At 36.2% G+C, this 16514-nt stretch overlaps 1 pseudogene; it reads right to left on the bottom strand.

Moving 5' to 3' along the window:
- Positions 1 to 12471: 12471 nt before the first annotated feature.
- On the bottom strand, positions 12472 to 12571 carry LOC113307110 (annotated as a pseudogene).
- Positions 12572 to 16514: the final 3943 nt, after the last annotated feature.

Here is a 16514-nt window from a genome sequence, read left to right as displayed (position 1 = left end):
GAGTATCAGAGATCACCCTTGATCACTGAAGATCGACGAAGACATTTTGGAGAACTTCCGTGTCAGGTATGTGAGGACTGGACCATAATATTTTACTCACTATACCATCTTTCTATCTATTGAGACTATGTCGTATGACTTATAATTGATTAACAAAGAAGATGCTTCGAGTCAAGCTTGTCTTGTGAAAAATATCGAAATATGATTTAGCGATTGGATGTTCAAAGGTCCTTAAATATATTAGTTTTATGAATTAATTTGTAGATCAATTGAAAATTTCCTATGCAAATGATTATATCACTTGGGAATTTTTCAATCATCAAAAGAGAGATATATGAACTTAATGAATTTCTACTCAGGGTGGCGAACTCAGTTTGCAAACCACTGATATCTGAGATTCAGAAATATAGTAATCACATACGTAATCACAAATATAGTAATCACATACGTGTTTTATCGTATTGAGTACTATCTTCTATAATATTGGCTCGAGATTTATCTCCTATACGTAAGATATAAAAAGTAATCACAAAGCTCTTCGTCTCATTCTTTGTGATTCCACAATAACTTTTTCCACTACCATATAGTTAAGTTATTATGATGTGATTGATATTTCTAGGCTGTTCTTCGAGAATATATGACCAGATTATCAATTGGTTCCTATTCACCTTGATTTATCTAAAGACGGAACAAAAACTTAGTAGGTATTTCTGTAGGAGACAGATTTATTTATCAAGATAGACTTTCTGTGGGAGACAGATTTGTTTATAAAGTCTTCGACTTTGGGTCGTAGCAACTCTTATTCATGGGTGAGATCAGCTAAGGAAATCAAGTGTGTAGAGTCCTGCTGGGGTTCAGAGTCTTAAAGAACGCAATTGTACCTTAATCGGTGTGAGACTTAGTTAGGGCTCAACTACATTCCAGTCTAAAGTTAACTTGTAGTAGGATAGTGTCTGTAGAGGCTTAATATAGTGTGGTGTTCAAATCTGGAACAGGTCCCGAGGGTTTTCTGCATTTGCGGTTTCCTCGTTAACAAAACTTCTGGTGTCTGTGTTATTTATTTCCCGCATTATATTTGTTATATAATTGAAATATCACAGGTTGTGCGTAGTTCAATTAATTGTTAAATCCGACCTTTGGTTTATGATTGAAATTGATTGACACTTGAACATTGGTCTTTGGTACCGTTCAAGTTATTTCTCATATTAATCAGGTTCATATATCTCTATTTGTTCGATTACAAATTGTATTGAGATATAACTCTTGGATATATTTCCTTGGTTGAGTATGACTGTCAAGTTGATTCTCTTGGAATTATATTGGAGTTAGTCCATACATATTTCCAAATGAAATATTGGGTGTGGTTGTTAGACCCCTACTTTTTCAATTGGTATCAGAGCAGGCAAACAACGCTAAGACCTCATAAGTCTGTATTTGTAGCAATCTGACTCTATGGACATAAGTGTTATCTCTGTAAACGAATCGCCAGTCTTCGATGGCTCAACTTACTTGTGGTGGAAAATTGTTATGCGTGCTTTTCTTCAAGTGCGTGATTTTAAATCATGGGTTCGTGTTGTTAATGGCTATGATCCTCCAATGGTTACAGTAGACGTTGTAACTATTGCAAAGGATATTGGTGAGTATGAGGATCATGAGATTCTTGTTGCAAAGCAAAATTCTGACAGTTTGAATGCTATCGTCCATGCAATTACCCCAGATCTTCAGCACTATCTGACCATATGCAGTAAGTCTAAAGATGATTGAGATATCTTAGAAACCGTATTTGAAGCGAATACCTCCGAAAAGGAATCTAGGCTTCAGAACCTAAATTCTGATTGGGAAAACCTTCGTATGGCTGACGAAGATTCTTTTGATGAGTTTAATCACAAAGCGTCTGAAATTGTTAATGCATCTTTTGTATTAGGTAAGACTATTTTTTAAAAGGGCATTGTAATGAAAATTTTCAGATCGTTTCCATCTAGATATGATTCTAAGAAACATGCCATTGTTGAAGTAAATAACCTTGAAACTCTTTCCAGAAATACTCTTGTTGGAAAACTAAAGATTTTTTATCTTGAACTGAGTAAAAGAGAAAAACTTCACATGTCTTACAATCTTGTTGCTACATCTGATGTAAATTCTCCATGTCCTGAATTGATTGATATAAAGGATGAGAATTGATTTAATTTAACTATTTCACTGTTTGTACAACAGTTAAAGAAAACTCTTAGATAGAGGAAAAGAAAGTGTAAAAAAAAATCGTCATAAATCAATAAGAAGGATGGAAAATTTCACAAAGACTATGATAATGGAACTTGTTACAAGTGCTATAAAAATGTTCATAATATCTCTGGTTATTCTAATAAGGAGGTTAGTGATTTAACCAAAGCATGGATGACAACTCTTGACTACTATCCTGAGGAAGAAGTCTATGAAAGTTCTCTCACCTACGTTGTTTTTAATCACACTTGTATATCTAACAACTCTGATTGTTCCACGATAAATGATCTAACTTCCTCAGAAGAAAAAAATTGATCTTTTGACCAAAGATTTGTACTCAATGAAGAGTATGTTTCAACTTGAGAAGGAAGCATGGATTAAAAGGATTGATGATTTGTAATGTCAACTGAAAAAATTAAGACAAGAGAATGCGACATTTGCAACCGTGATTTTAAGAAGAAGAATCGATTATCTTCGACAAACTCTTTTAAACCCAATCAACATGTTACTCCTAAAATTATGTCTTTTTCAAACCTCTCTTTTAATGATAAAGACATGATAAAATACAATGACACAACAAATGGTTTGTCACCCTTGTATAAAAACCAGAATCACCTAGAGATGGTTTGCACAAAGGTTCTTGAAAAAATTTCTTCTATTAATTTACGTTATCAGAAGGATAAAAGAAAATCTCGTAATAAATCTACATCACTTTCGAAAAAGATATTCAGAACCATTCATAGTTTACAAAAATCGATAAACTGGATTTTCGGAACATTGCAGGAAAGGAAGATGTCTACTCTTGATCTTTCCTCCATAAAGATGAATCAGAAATAAAGAATAATGAAATCATACTTTTCTCATAAAAATCCACCCGATCCTTTATTGGTTGGGAGAAATTACAATTTTTATTAAGATTTAAGAGTGTTCTTGTAGTTTTCCCTTGGACAAGAACCATAATCTTTAAGAGGGCCGTGAGAAGATTTCTACTGACTTGTTTCTGGAATGTAGTTGAGCCCACACCGTATTAAGCCTCTATAGACACTAGCTTACTACAAGTTAACTTCGGACTGGAATGTAGTCGAGCCCTAACCAAGTCTCACACCAATTAAGGTATAGTCGCGTTCCTTACGCCTCTAGAACTATGCCGGATTCTGCACACTTGATTCCCTTAGCTGATCTCACCCATAACAAAGAGTTACTACGACCCAAAGTCGAAGACTTATAAATAAATCTGTCTCCCATGGATAAGTCTATTCTGATAGATAAATATGTCTCCCACAGAAGTACTTATGAAGTTTTTGTTTCGTCTTTGATAAATCAAGGTGAATAGGAACCAGTTGATAATCCGGTCTTATACTCCCAAAGAGCAGCCTAGAAATATGAATCACCTCACAATAACTTAACTATATGGTAGTAAAAGAAGTTATTGTGGAATCGCAAAGAATGAGATGAAGAGCTTTGTGATTAATTTTTAGATCTTACCTATCGGAGATAAATCTCGAGCAAATCTTAGAGAAGATAGTACTCAATACGATAAAACAAGTAAGATCAGAATACGCAACTACGGAGAAAATAGTTGGATCTGGATTTACGAATCCCAAATGAAGTCTTCAAGTCGTTAACTTATAATGGTTTCGGAAAAACCTAGGTTAAAGAAGAATCGACTCTAGTCGCAACTAGGACACATGAAAGTGTCGGGATTATGTTTTCCAGTTGCTAGAGTTCTCCCTTATATAGTCTTCCAACGTAGGGTTTTCTTACAATTAAAGCTAAGATAGCTTAGTAACAAAGCATTCAATATTCACCGTTAGATTAAATCCTGATTTAAGATTCAAGCTAAGTTTGCTTAAAACCAAAGTAATATCTTTCCACTGTTAGATGATCTTAGCTTGTTACACACAAATGAAATATACCTTCATTTAGAACACTTTTGTCTTAACCATATTCATATAACACTTCTAGATCAAATATGATGATCAATCAATCATTAAATATAATGAAATGAATCTAATTGTGTTTCTGAAAAAGCGGGGGTCTAACAACCACACCCAATATTTCGCTTAGCAATCTGTATTGACAAACTCCAATATACAACTAGACAGTCAGACTCAATCTAGATAAAAGTACATCAAAGAGTTTTATATCTCAATCTCTCGATTTGATCTATACTCAAGCAAATAGAAATCTGCGAGTCTTTATCAAAGAGAGATAACTTGGATGGTACCAAAGACCAATATCCAAGTGTCAATTAATTTAAATCAACAACCAAATGTTGGATATTCTAATTGATTGAACATAACGCACAACCTGTGATATTTCAATTATAAAGATAAGCAATATAATGCGGAAATAGAAATAACACAGACACCAGAATTTTTTTAACGAGGAAACCGCAAATTCAGAAAAACCCCGGGACCTAGTCCAGATTGAGCACACACTGTATTAAGCCGCTACAGACACCAGCCTACTTCAAACTAACTTCGGTATGGACTGTAGTTGAACCCCAATCAATCTCACACTGATCCAAGGTACAGTTATGCTCCTACGTCTCTGATCCCAGCAGGATGCTACGAACTTGATTCCCTTAGATGATCTCACCCACAACTAAGAGTTGCTACGACCCAAAGTCGAAGACTTTAATAAACAAATCTGTATCACATAGAAAAGTCTACAGTAATAGATATATCTGTATCACACGAATATACCTATGAGTTTTGTTCCGTCTTTTGATAAATCAAGGTGAACAGGAACCAATTGATAAACCGGACTTATATTCCCGAAGAACAGCCTGGTATTATCAATCACCTCACCACAATCTTAATCGACGCGGCGAAAGAAGATGTTGTGGAATCACAAACGATGAGACGAAGATGTTTGTGATTACTTTTATATCTTGCCTATCGGAGATATTAATCTCAAGCCAATCCTTGCGATTGTACGCGTACGATAGAATATGCAAGATCAGATCACACAACTACGAGAAAGTAGTATCGTCCTGGCTTCACAATCCCAATGAAGTCTTTAAGTCATTAACCTGGTTTAGAAGAAGAAACCAAAGGTTAAAGGAGAATCGACTCTAGATATGCAACTAATATCACACAGAAGGTGTGGAGATTAGGTTTCCCAGTTGCTAGAGTTCTCCCTTATATAGCCTTTCAAATCAGGGTTTGCAATCAATGTTAGCTTGGTAACAAAGCATTCAATATTCACCGTTAGATGAAAACCTTATTTAGATTCAAGCTAATATCTTTCAACCATTAGATCAAAAAACCTAGCTTGTTACACACAAATGAAATGTATTATTTTAGGTTTGTGTAACCGTATCCAAACATGTACATTTGTTGGTTCACTAGTAGTTAACCAAATGGTTAGCCATATGAGTACTTTCATATCAACCAATCTCTTCTCCACCATAACTAGTTCAAATGACTCAAATGAACTAGTTAGAGATTTGTTCAATTGAAAGGAAATCTTATGTAACTACACAAGACACTCGGTTTATGAACTTTATAGCCACGTTTTGCAAACTTGCATTCCTTAGTTTATATAAACATGAGTTCACAAACAATCGTCTTTAGATATAACCTAACTCAAGTTCGTGGACTTAAGTTCCCGGAAGGAGTTCTCAAACTCCAGTAGATATTCTCGGGTCAAGAACTTCCGCCAGTTCGCGGACTGGGTTCGCACACTGATTTCGCGGACTGAGTTCACGGCTCTTGTTCTGGTTCTCTTGATCAACAAAGTTCGCAAACTTTGGTTCAAGGAATAAGTACTTATACATATATGTGTTTCCACAACAATGCTTATATCCACCATTGGTTATATCATTTAAACTCTCATTTCAATCATTGAAACATTCTTCTATAATGTTATAATAGTCGTTAGACATAAAGAATCGACTATCGTCATCAAATCCATTTTCAAAGTGATTGAAACATAACATGACTTCGTCACTAGGTAAAGATAAGTTTGGCCAAAGCGAAATCTTACCAACACATATTTCGAGAAATAGATAGGCGAGATAAACTCGGCTCGAAATAGAAAATGTGTATAATCGAAGTCTATATAGCACAACGACTTTTGTCTCAAGATAGGAGATAGAGTAGATAGACTTTTGAGTGATAGATAAGTTCAAGTCTCCACATACCTTTTAGTCGATGAAGATTCACTGGTTCCTTGAGTAGTCCTTCGTCTTGTATGATGATCGTCATGGAGTTCTTGAGCTTAATTATACTAGCTATCCTAGTCCGAGACCTTAGATATAGTAGACTAGAAATCAAGACTTATATTTTTGATCACTAACATTGACAAACATGCTTGAGATAGATTCGCATACGAGGTAGACCGAGCAATGCTCTAACAGTTTCAAATAGAGTTGTTCAATTGTTCATTTCATAGAAATATATATGAACCAATTGAAACAAAATTGGATTGATTCTTAATCGTACAAAGTACTTATATAAGAAACAATTCATGAACATTAAGCCACGGTTTGCAAAGATTGTATTTCTTAATTCATAAATGTATTTGTTCATGATTATGAAAAACATACTTAACCGATTTTAGAACTTTAACTACTATGTTTTCAAACTGGTATGCAAACTATAGGTTCTGGACTTTGGTCTTGTCCAGCCATGTGCAAACGGGTATGCAAACATCCGTCCCGAACCTAATTTAGGTAGAACCGTTCGCATACTAGGTATGCAAACAAGGTTCCCAGACTTTAACTGTTAAAACCATTCGCATACTAGGTATGCAAACAAGGTTCCCGGACTTGAATCATACCAAAACATTTTGCATACTAGGTACGCATACTGTGATGTATCCAGACAAAATTTTTTTGTTCTAAACTCCCATTTCAATCATTGAAACATCCTTAGAAGACGACAATAGATGTCTCACGCAAACTATTAGCTTCAAGTAATTTTCAAGTGATCGAATGATCAATACGAAACTTTCCAAGTCGGCATCAAGTGATTGTCTCACACAAATCATGTAAGATGTTTTAAGGCAATTTCCACATGATCATCTTTTGACTTATTATTTAGTTTCCAACAAATAAATTGTTTCCAACTAAACTTGTCAATAATAATGATGAACGTAGATAAAGAAAAAAACTTCCAACACATATTTCGAGAAATAGATAAGCGAGATTAACTCGGCTCGAAATATCAAATGTGTATAATATAAAAGTCTATATAGCTGTACAACTTAGTCTCATTATGGGATAGAATAGAATAGACTTCTGAGTGATAGATAAGTTTTAGTCTCCACATACCCTTTGTTGATAAAGTTCCTCCAAGCTCTCCTTAGTAGATCTTCGTCTTCAATCGATGAACGCCGTAAAGTCTAAAGCTCATTTACACATTCTATCCTAATCTGAGATAAAGCTATATGTAGACCAGAAATCAAGACTTATAGTTTTGATCAAGTAAACTTGACAAATAATCTTGAGATAGAAACGCTTGCGAGTTTGACCGAGCAGTGCTCTAACAATCTTGATCTTCATGGTTACACTTTTTGTGAATAAACTGCTACAAGATTATGTAAGATGTTCTTTAAGGGATCGACTTATCTCCTAGATTGTGTCACCACTAGGGAATAAGTGGTAAACTTTAATCTCTACGTTCGTACATGGCTAGAGAAGTTATAATTCTTATGTTGTGTCATATCGCACTAATTATTCTCTTGTTCGTAACTGGCGTAGAGAATTATTTGTGTTGATGAATTTTTTCACAAAACTATTATATTCTACATCATGTTTGTTTTTTCCTCTATGTAGAGGCTAACCTCTATTAGCCTCTATATAGTGGTGGGTCCCATTTATTTGGTGTTTGTTTTTTCCACTACCTCTACAAAGATAGAGGCAAATCTCTATCTATCTAGAGGAAATCAAATAGCACCAATGAGGTGCTATCTTTGAGCCTCTACCACTATTAAACCTTCAAATGACTAATATATCCTCGAACAAACTTATAATGTCCAAAAATAATTCCTTAATTTAAAATCTAAAATTTTACATGTTTCAAGAAAAGTGATACTTTCGCCCGTTTCAGAAAAAGGGATATTTTCGCGCTGTTTCAGAAAAAAGTGATATTTTGCTCCGTTGCAGAAAAAGTGACACTTTAGCCCCGTTTCAGAAAAAGTGATACTTCCCCCGTTTCAGAAAAAGTGATACTTTCACGCCGTTTCAGAAAAAGTGATATTTTCGCCCCGTTTCAGAAAAAGTGATACTTTCGCATGCTTCAGAAAAAGTGATACTTTCGCGCCGTTTCAGAAAAAGTGATATTTTTGCTCCGTTTCAGAAAAAGTGATTTTTTCCATGTTTCAGAAAAAGTGATATTTTTGCCCTGTTTCAGAAAAAGTGAAATTTTTGCCCCGTTACAGAAAAAGTGATATTTTCGTTCTGTTTCAGAAAAAGTTATGTTTTTGCCCCGTTTCAGAAAAAGTGATTTTTGCCCGGTTTCAGAAAAGGTGATTATTTTTTTTTCGTTTCAGAAAAAGTGATACTTTCGCCCGCTTCAGATAAAGTGATACTTTCGCCCGTTTCAGATAAAGTGATACTTTCGCCCGTTTCAGATAAAGTGATATTTTTGATCCGTTTCAGAAAAAGTGATATTTTTACCCCGTTTCAGAAAAAAGTTATACTTTCGCTCCGTTTCAGAAAAAGTGAACATCTTTGGTTGTATTTTCTAATACATTTTTTTTCCTTTTGGAATTTTTGAACATCTTTGGTTGTAATGGATATTCATGGATTTTTTGAATATTATAAGGGTAAAATGAGAAATATATAAAATTGGGTACACAATATAGAGTTGTTAGATAGTGGTCAAACAAACATGATTTTAAGAGAGATTATATAGTGATATTTATATAGATATAGAGGTAAACCTCTATATAGAACACTCTACCTATATATAGGAAAAAACAAACGTGTTGTTAGTGCCTCTAACACTAAGATCGTTATTTTTAACTTCTTTGTTCGTAAATGGCGAGGAGAGAGAAAAATATTGGGTAAAATTTAATTTGTTCATAACTGGCCTATTAAATTTAAAGTCCAAGAAAATCCTTCTCTTGTGAGTAGAGTAAGGTCACTCATGATAGACACATTTTTGTGTCCGATTTGTCTCGATTCTATATATTGTTAGGGCTTATTTTTGTACTTATTATGGTGTTTTATTTATTTGTAGGTATTTCTGGCCAATAAACATTTTTGGGAAAAATTGGCTCGAAAAGTTGTCGGAAAGCACCCGGAGGACACTTGCTATTCAGACCCCTGTTTTGGATAAGGGGCACCCCCAGGACACCCTTTAAGGCACCCCTTTTTCTTCATCGTTCAAACACAATTTTGGCGGGAAACTATATTATTACCTGCGTGAATTTGGGAGCATCAGTTGGACGTGAAATAACGAGATTCAATGGATGATTTTTGTTGGGCTGGACTTCCTAGAGCATAACAGGGTCGGTATATGTGATTGGATCGAATGAATTGGGTTAGATCGACCGGGAGAAGGAAACAGAGGTGTTGTGGTCACGGGTTGCTGTTGGAGTATTTTTTTCGACAATTCGGGGAGATTAAAGGCTAGAAAAGCTTCCCCAACATTCGTAGTTATCTAATAAAGAGTTTGGAAGTATTGGGAGAGGTCAAATACGCGTGAAGAGAGTTTGGCAGAAAGAAAACTCTGAAACTTGCTGTGGAGATAAACCAAGATTTTGGGGGAGATTTAATCGAGCTGTGGCCTAGAAAAAGAGAGGGTATAAGTCATATAAGGGATACGAAGCCTTTTAGAGAAGTGTAGAACACCACAGAGCTCCAGAGATCGAGTTGCAGGAAAATACCTTATTCTACTGCTGCTGCTGAAGAGGAAGAACATGAAGAACATTGACGCACAAGCAACTGTCGCAGAAAACTATCGTTGTTTCACAGCAAAACCTATGTGTCATTCATCATAGCGGTTGCATTAGGTCTTTAGATACTATTTCTCCCTGTAACAGTGATTCTGCAACACCAACAAACTATTGCGAATCGTCTGTATTATCACTTTTCATCTTTTTAATCATCTTTTGAGCCATAAACAAATATTTTGAGATCATGATTAATATGAGGAGCTAAACCCCATTGATGAGGCGATATAGGAAGCTATTTTTCCAACAAAAAGTGGTACAATCTATTTTATTTAATTTATTGCAATTATTATTATGATTATTTGCCTTGAACTATTAATGAATATGATTTTTATTTGAGTGATTGTGATCTATTTTGATGGAGTATGCTTAGTTTATAGACTCTTGATACTTCATACTTTGTATTTACAATTATTATTTTGAAAATATATTAGTTGCAATATTTTAGAATCAAATTAAACGAGAAAATTGCATGAATATAAATATTTGGACCAAATCACTTTGAACTTGGAAAATAGTGGAATCTTAGCCTCAGTGTTCTTTTAATATTGATACCAACTTTGTCAGTGTTTGTTATAATTATTAGTGAGTTTTCTATTTAGTTTTGAATTTAAGTCTAAAGTTATCCTTCACAAGTTCGAGAATCGAATCACTTTTTACCACTATCTACAAATCACATCAATTTTTGGCGCCGCTGCCGAGGACTTGTTTCTAGGGTTTTAGATTTATTTTATTTTTATTTTTATTTTTTATTTTTTATTATTTATTTTATTTTTATTATTATTATTATTTTTGTTCTTTTTTATGTTTTTGGGTATTTATCTTGTGTCTACAGGTTCTGGATCATGAAGAAAATTGAGCCAAAGAGTTTGGTGATTTCATAAAGACTTGGAGCTAAAGATTAAAGCAAAAAGAACAGAAAAAAATACAATTTTATTTTAGACAATTTTAGTTTAGGGTTTGTTTATTTTCTTTTAGAAAACAAAAAAAAAACTATATGAGGGTTTATTATTTTTGTAATTTTTCTTTTCTTTTTGGACTTTTGGACTTTGGGACATTATTTTTTTTATTACCCTATGGAAGGGTACTTTAAATATAAACTGTTTGCAGAGAAGGAGGACAATTACAATATTGTCTCTGCACCTTGGGTTCGTACACTTGACATCGGAGTCAGTGGCCCGAGTCGACTACAACCGATTCATCCCCCGTCTGGAACGGGAGGTAAGATTCTAAACACTCACGAATCCCCTTTCAGCGAGTTACTGGACTTCTTCGTATGCATATATGTTGAGGACTGAATACAGACATTTATTTTTCTAGTAAAGGGCAAGGCCTGGCCATACAAGATAAGGGTTCGGATTTCATCACCGTTCTCTTCTTGCCCGCTTTAGGAACACGTAACCTATGCGAACCTAAGACTAAAATTTTGACTAGAACGAGACCGATAGGGTAACGAGCTTAACAGGAAAGTCATTCGAAAAATATTGGTTACTCTTTTAAGCATACTTCGAAGTTCTTGACGGTTTCTGTAAGTTGAATGCGTGACTGCGCCGCCTTGTAATACCGGTGAGGCCTTGGGTATCAAAGCTCCACCGAGCTTCCCTCGCCTCTATTCAACTTACTTAACTCGGATTGATTCCAGAGGGGTTTGCTTAAATTGTAACGAATTCCCGTTCGAAGGATTAGAAGCTGGTCTAGAAACAATCTAAGTGGAGCCATCATGCTTTTTGTTTGCTAGAAATCAATAGGTTTGATTTGGTTGAGTCGGCCTTGATCTGTGTTTGCTTACCCTTCCAATTTAGAAAATTCTATTGTATGCCTGAACGTAAAAGAGACGCACTAGGTAGATTTGTTAAAGAGAAACCTAGTAGTTCTAAGCGTCTCGATTACCTTAATCTAGAGAGTACGACTTTTGAAGAGTCTGTTTTTGAACGTCCTTTGACTGAGGAGAGAATCCTGTTGCTCCGATAGCGCCAGAAATGGCAACTTTGAAAGCTTTGTTGAATCCAACTAGGACTACTCGTCCCTCATGTATCAGGTTAGCTGAGACGGAAGCAACTTATGAACTTAAACCTGGGACCTTACAGCTGCTCCCAATCTTTTTAGGGAAAGAAAATGAAAACCCCTATTTCCATGTTAGGGACTTTGAGGAAATTTGTAGTACCCTCAGGATTAGAAACCTAGATGATGATGCTTTGAAACTTAGGTTATTCCCCTTTTCCCTGAAAGATAAAGCTAAATCGTGGCTATATAGTTTGGCTTCCGGGTCAATCGAAACGTATGAACAACTTACATCTGCCTTTTTGAACAAGTTTTTCCCTAGGCACAAAACATCGTCTATTAGGACGCAAATCTGCACGTTTTCTCAACAGGAGGGAGAAACTTTGTATAGGTATTTGGAAAGGTTCAATGATTTATTAGCCCAATGTCCTCATCATGGTTTAGAGAAGGTTAGGTTAGTTCAGATCCTTTATGAGGGTTTAGATTATCCCACCACAACCACAGTAGAATCTATGTGTACTGGTGGATTTGAGAACCAAACAGTTGATGACGCGATGACATATTTGCATGAAGTCGCCGAAAAGACCCAACAATGGGAAAGTAGTAGGGGACCCCAGAAAACAATTCTTCTCGGCAGAGGAAACGTTAATAGGGTAGAAGGAGGCTATGAATCAGATGCCAAAATTGCTGCTATAGCGAAAAGGTTAGAAGCTTTAGAAGTGGGTAACACTAGTGGTAGATTGGAGCCTTTTTGGGAAGGCCAGAATAATGAAGAGCAAGCCAATGCTCTATATAATAACACTAGGTTTGATAATCGTCAGAAGTTTGACCCATATTCAGAAACCTATAATCCTGGTTGGAGAAACCATCCGAACTTTTCATGGTCTAAGGGCCAGAGTCAGGGTCAGTCTAATAATTCTAATGCTCCCCCAGGTTTTGGCTACACTAGGAATACATCAGGCCCAGAAAATAAACGACTAGCTTAGAGGATCTTTAAGTTGTTAGCAAAAACTCAGGAAATGTTAGCACAGAGCCATGTTAGTTTTCAACAGGAAACCAAGCAGAATTTTCAAACTAATGCTCAGAGCCTTGCTAAGTTAGAACTTCAAGTCGGCCAAATAGCTAAGACCTTAAGTGAGAGAGATAATGGTAGGTTCCCTAGTCAGACTAATCCCAATCCTAGAGGAGTTCATGAAGTAGGTACAAAACCATCGAATCAATTGAATGCTATTAGAACCCTTAGGAGTGGTAGAATAGTAGACAATCAGGTAACCATGCCCGATAGTGAACATACTGTAGTTCACCCCTCAGGACCACTAGCTAAGGAAACTGATAAAATTTCTGATGATGCCAACTCAGTTCCTGAGAGGTCTGATTCTGTGCCTAGAGCCCCATTTCCTCAGCTATTAGTACCAACAAAGAAGGAATCGAACTTTAATGACATATTGGAGGTTTTTAAGCAAGTTACCATAAACCTTCCTTTATTAGATGCAATTAGGCAAATTCCTGCTTATGCCAAGTTCCTTAAGGATATGTGTACGCGAAAGCGAAAACTTAGCGTCCATAAGAAAGCCTTTTTAGCTAGTCACGTAAGTTCAATTATTCAAAACTACAACTCCAAAGTACAAAGACCCAGGTTCCCCTACCATTGCTTGTACAATAGGTAAACACCGGGTAGAAAAAGCTTTACTTGACTTAGGAGCCAGTGTGAACCTACTTCCGTACCATGTGTACTTACAGCTAGGACTTGGTGAAATGAAACCTACTCAGATAACACTGCAGTTAGCTGATAGGTCTGTTAAAATTCCTCGAGGTGTTATTGAGGATGTCCTTATTGAGGTCGACAAGTTTATCTATCCAGTGGATTTCGTGGTCCTAGATACTCAACCTGTCCCTGACCCAGAGAACCAGATACCTGTGATTTTAGGTCGCCCGTTTTTAGCTACGTCGAATGCGATCATTAACTGTCGAAATGGTGTGATGAATTTATCTTTTGGTAATATGACTATAGAGATGAACATTTTTAATGTCAGTAAGCTACCTTATGAGCTAGATGACACATGTGTTGAAGAGGTGAACATGATAGAAGCCTTAGTTCAGAAGTCATTACCAAACATTTTATTTGAAGACCCATTAGAAAGTTGTCTATCCCATTTTGGTTTAGATTTTGATGACGATAACACTATTGAACAAGTGAATGCTCTATTAGATTCTACCCCTATGTTAGACACTGATAGATGGAAAGCTAGGTTCGAACCGTTACCAGTTTCTGAGACTACCCTAATTCTTTCTTTAGAAGATCCCCCAAAGTTGGACCTTAAACCACTACCCGATACTCTAAAGTATGTGTTTTTAGGCCCATCTGATACTTTACCTGTGATTGTATCTTCCGATTTGGATAGTGATCAGGAAAGTAGGCTAGTAAAAGCACTTCAAGACAATAAGGAAGCTTTAGGGTGGACTATAGCAGACATTAAGGGTATAAGTCTTACTGTGTATGCATCAGATTCATTTAGAGGAATACTCCAAACCTTCAAGGGAGATGCAACGTCGACTAAACCCTAATATGAAAGAGGTAGTTCGAAAAGAGGTGCTTAAGCTGTTAGATGCGGGTATTATTTACCCAATTTTAGATAGTAAGTGGGTCAGCCCTGTTCAGGTTGTCCCCAAGAAATCAGGTATCACTGTAGTCCAGAATAATAATAATGAATTAATCCCAACCCGAGTGACCATGGGATGGCGTGTGTGTATTGACTATAGGAAATTGAACAAGGTCACAAGGAAGGATCACTTTCCTCTTCCTTTTATCGACCAAATGCTAGAGCATTAGCTGGACATAGTCACTATTGCTTCTTAGATGGCTACTCCGGTTATAATCAGATCGTTATTGCCCCAGAAGACCAAGAGAAAACCACTTTTACCTGTCCCTTTGGTACCTTTGCGTATAGACGCATGCCTTTCGGGTTTGTAATGCCCCTGCGACTTTTCAGCGTTGTATGATGAGCATATTTTCTGATATGGTAGAACGGTTTTTAGAGGTCTTTATGGATGATTTTTCAGTTTGGTTCATCTTTTGATGAGTGCTTGCATCATTTGACATTAGTGTTGACTAGGTGTAAGGAAAAGAATTTAGTGCTTAATTGGGAAAAATGCCATTTCATGGTTGAATCAGGAATTGTCTTAGGGCACATCGTTTCTTCAAAGGGTATAGAGGTAGACAAAGCCAAAATTGACCTTATTAAGACTCTACAGGTCCCAAAAACCGTAAAATATTAGGTCATTCTTAGGGCATGCAGGTTTTTACCGTCGATTCATTAAGGATTTTAGCTTGATTTCTAGACCTCTTTGCAATTTGCTTGCAAAAGATGTTAAGTTTGTCTTTGATGCTTGCTTAAAGGCTTTTGATAAGCTTAAAACTTTACTCACTACTGCCCCGATAGTCCAGGCACCTAACTGGAACCTACCCTTTGAAATTATGTGTGATGCTTCAGATTATGCTATAGGCGTTGTGCTAGGTCAGCGAGAAAACAAATTACTCCATGTGATTTACTATGCTAGCAAAACTCTGAATGATGCCCAAATGAACTATACAACTACCGAGAAGGAATTGCTAGCCATCGTGTTTGCCTTGGATAAGTTTAGATCCTATTTATTAGGTTCTAAGATCGTAATCTATACTGATCATGCTGCTTTGAAATACCTTTTGTCTAAGAAGGATACCAAACCTAGATTGATTAGATGGATCCTTTTGTTACAAGAATTTTGTCCAGACATTAGAGACAAAAGGGTGCAGAGAATGTGTAGCAGACCACTTGTCTAGGCTAGTTGTTAGTTCCCCTAATAATTCCCTTCCTATAAGGGATAGTTTTCCTGATGAACAATTGTTCTCTGTTTCCCAATCACCTTGGTATGCAAATATAGTGAATTATCTTGTTACTGGTCGAATGCCTCAACATTGGGGTAAGCAAGATCGTTCTAGGTTTTTAGCCGAGGTTAAGCATTTCTTTTGGGACGATCCTTATCTGTTTAAGTATTGTCCGGACCAGATTATTAGGAGATGTGTATCTGAGAGTGACCAGTCTAGTATTATCTCCTTTTGTCATGAACATGCATGTGGGGGTCATTTTAGTGCTAAGAAGACTGCTGCTAAGATTTTGCAGTGTGGATTTTACTGGCCTTCGTTGTTTAAAGATTCCCATAGTCATTGTGTTTCTTGTGAGCGTTGCCAGAAGTTAGGAACCATTTCCCGTAGAAATATGATGCCTTTGAACCCTATTTTAGTGATTGAGGTCTTTGATGTGTGGGGCATTGATTTTATGGGTCCATTTCCTATTTCGTTTGGTTATCTTTACATACTTGTCGCTGTAGACTATGTGTCTAAGTGG

This window comes from Papaver somniferum, chromosome 8, assembly GCF_003573695.1.
Source record: "Papaver somniferum cultivar HN1 chromosome 8, ASM357369v1, whole genome shotgun sequence".
In the NCBI taxonomy this organism is placed as follows: domain Eukaryota; kingdom Viridiplantae; phylum Streptophyta; class Magnoliopsida; order Ranunculales; family Papaveraceae; genus Papaver; species Papaver somniferum.
Note: the sequence above shows the minus strand (reverse complement) of the source record. Positions and strands in the feature narration are given on the sequence as shown.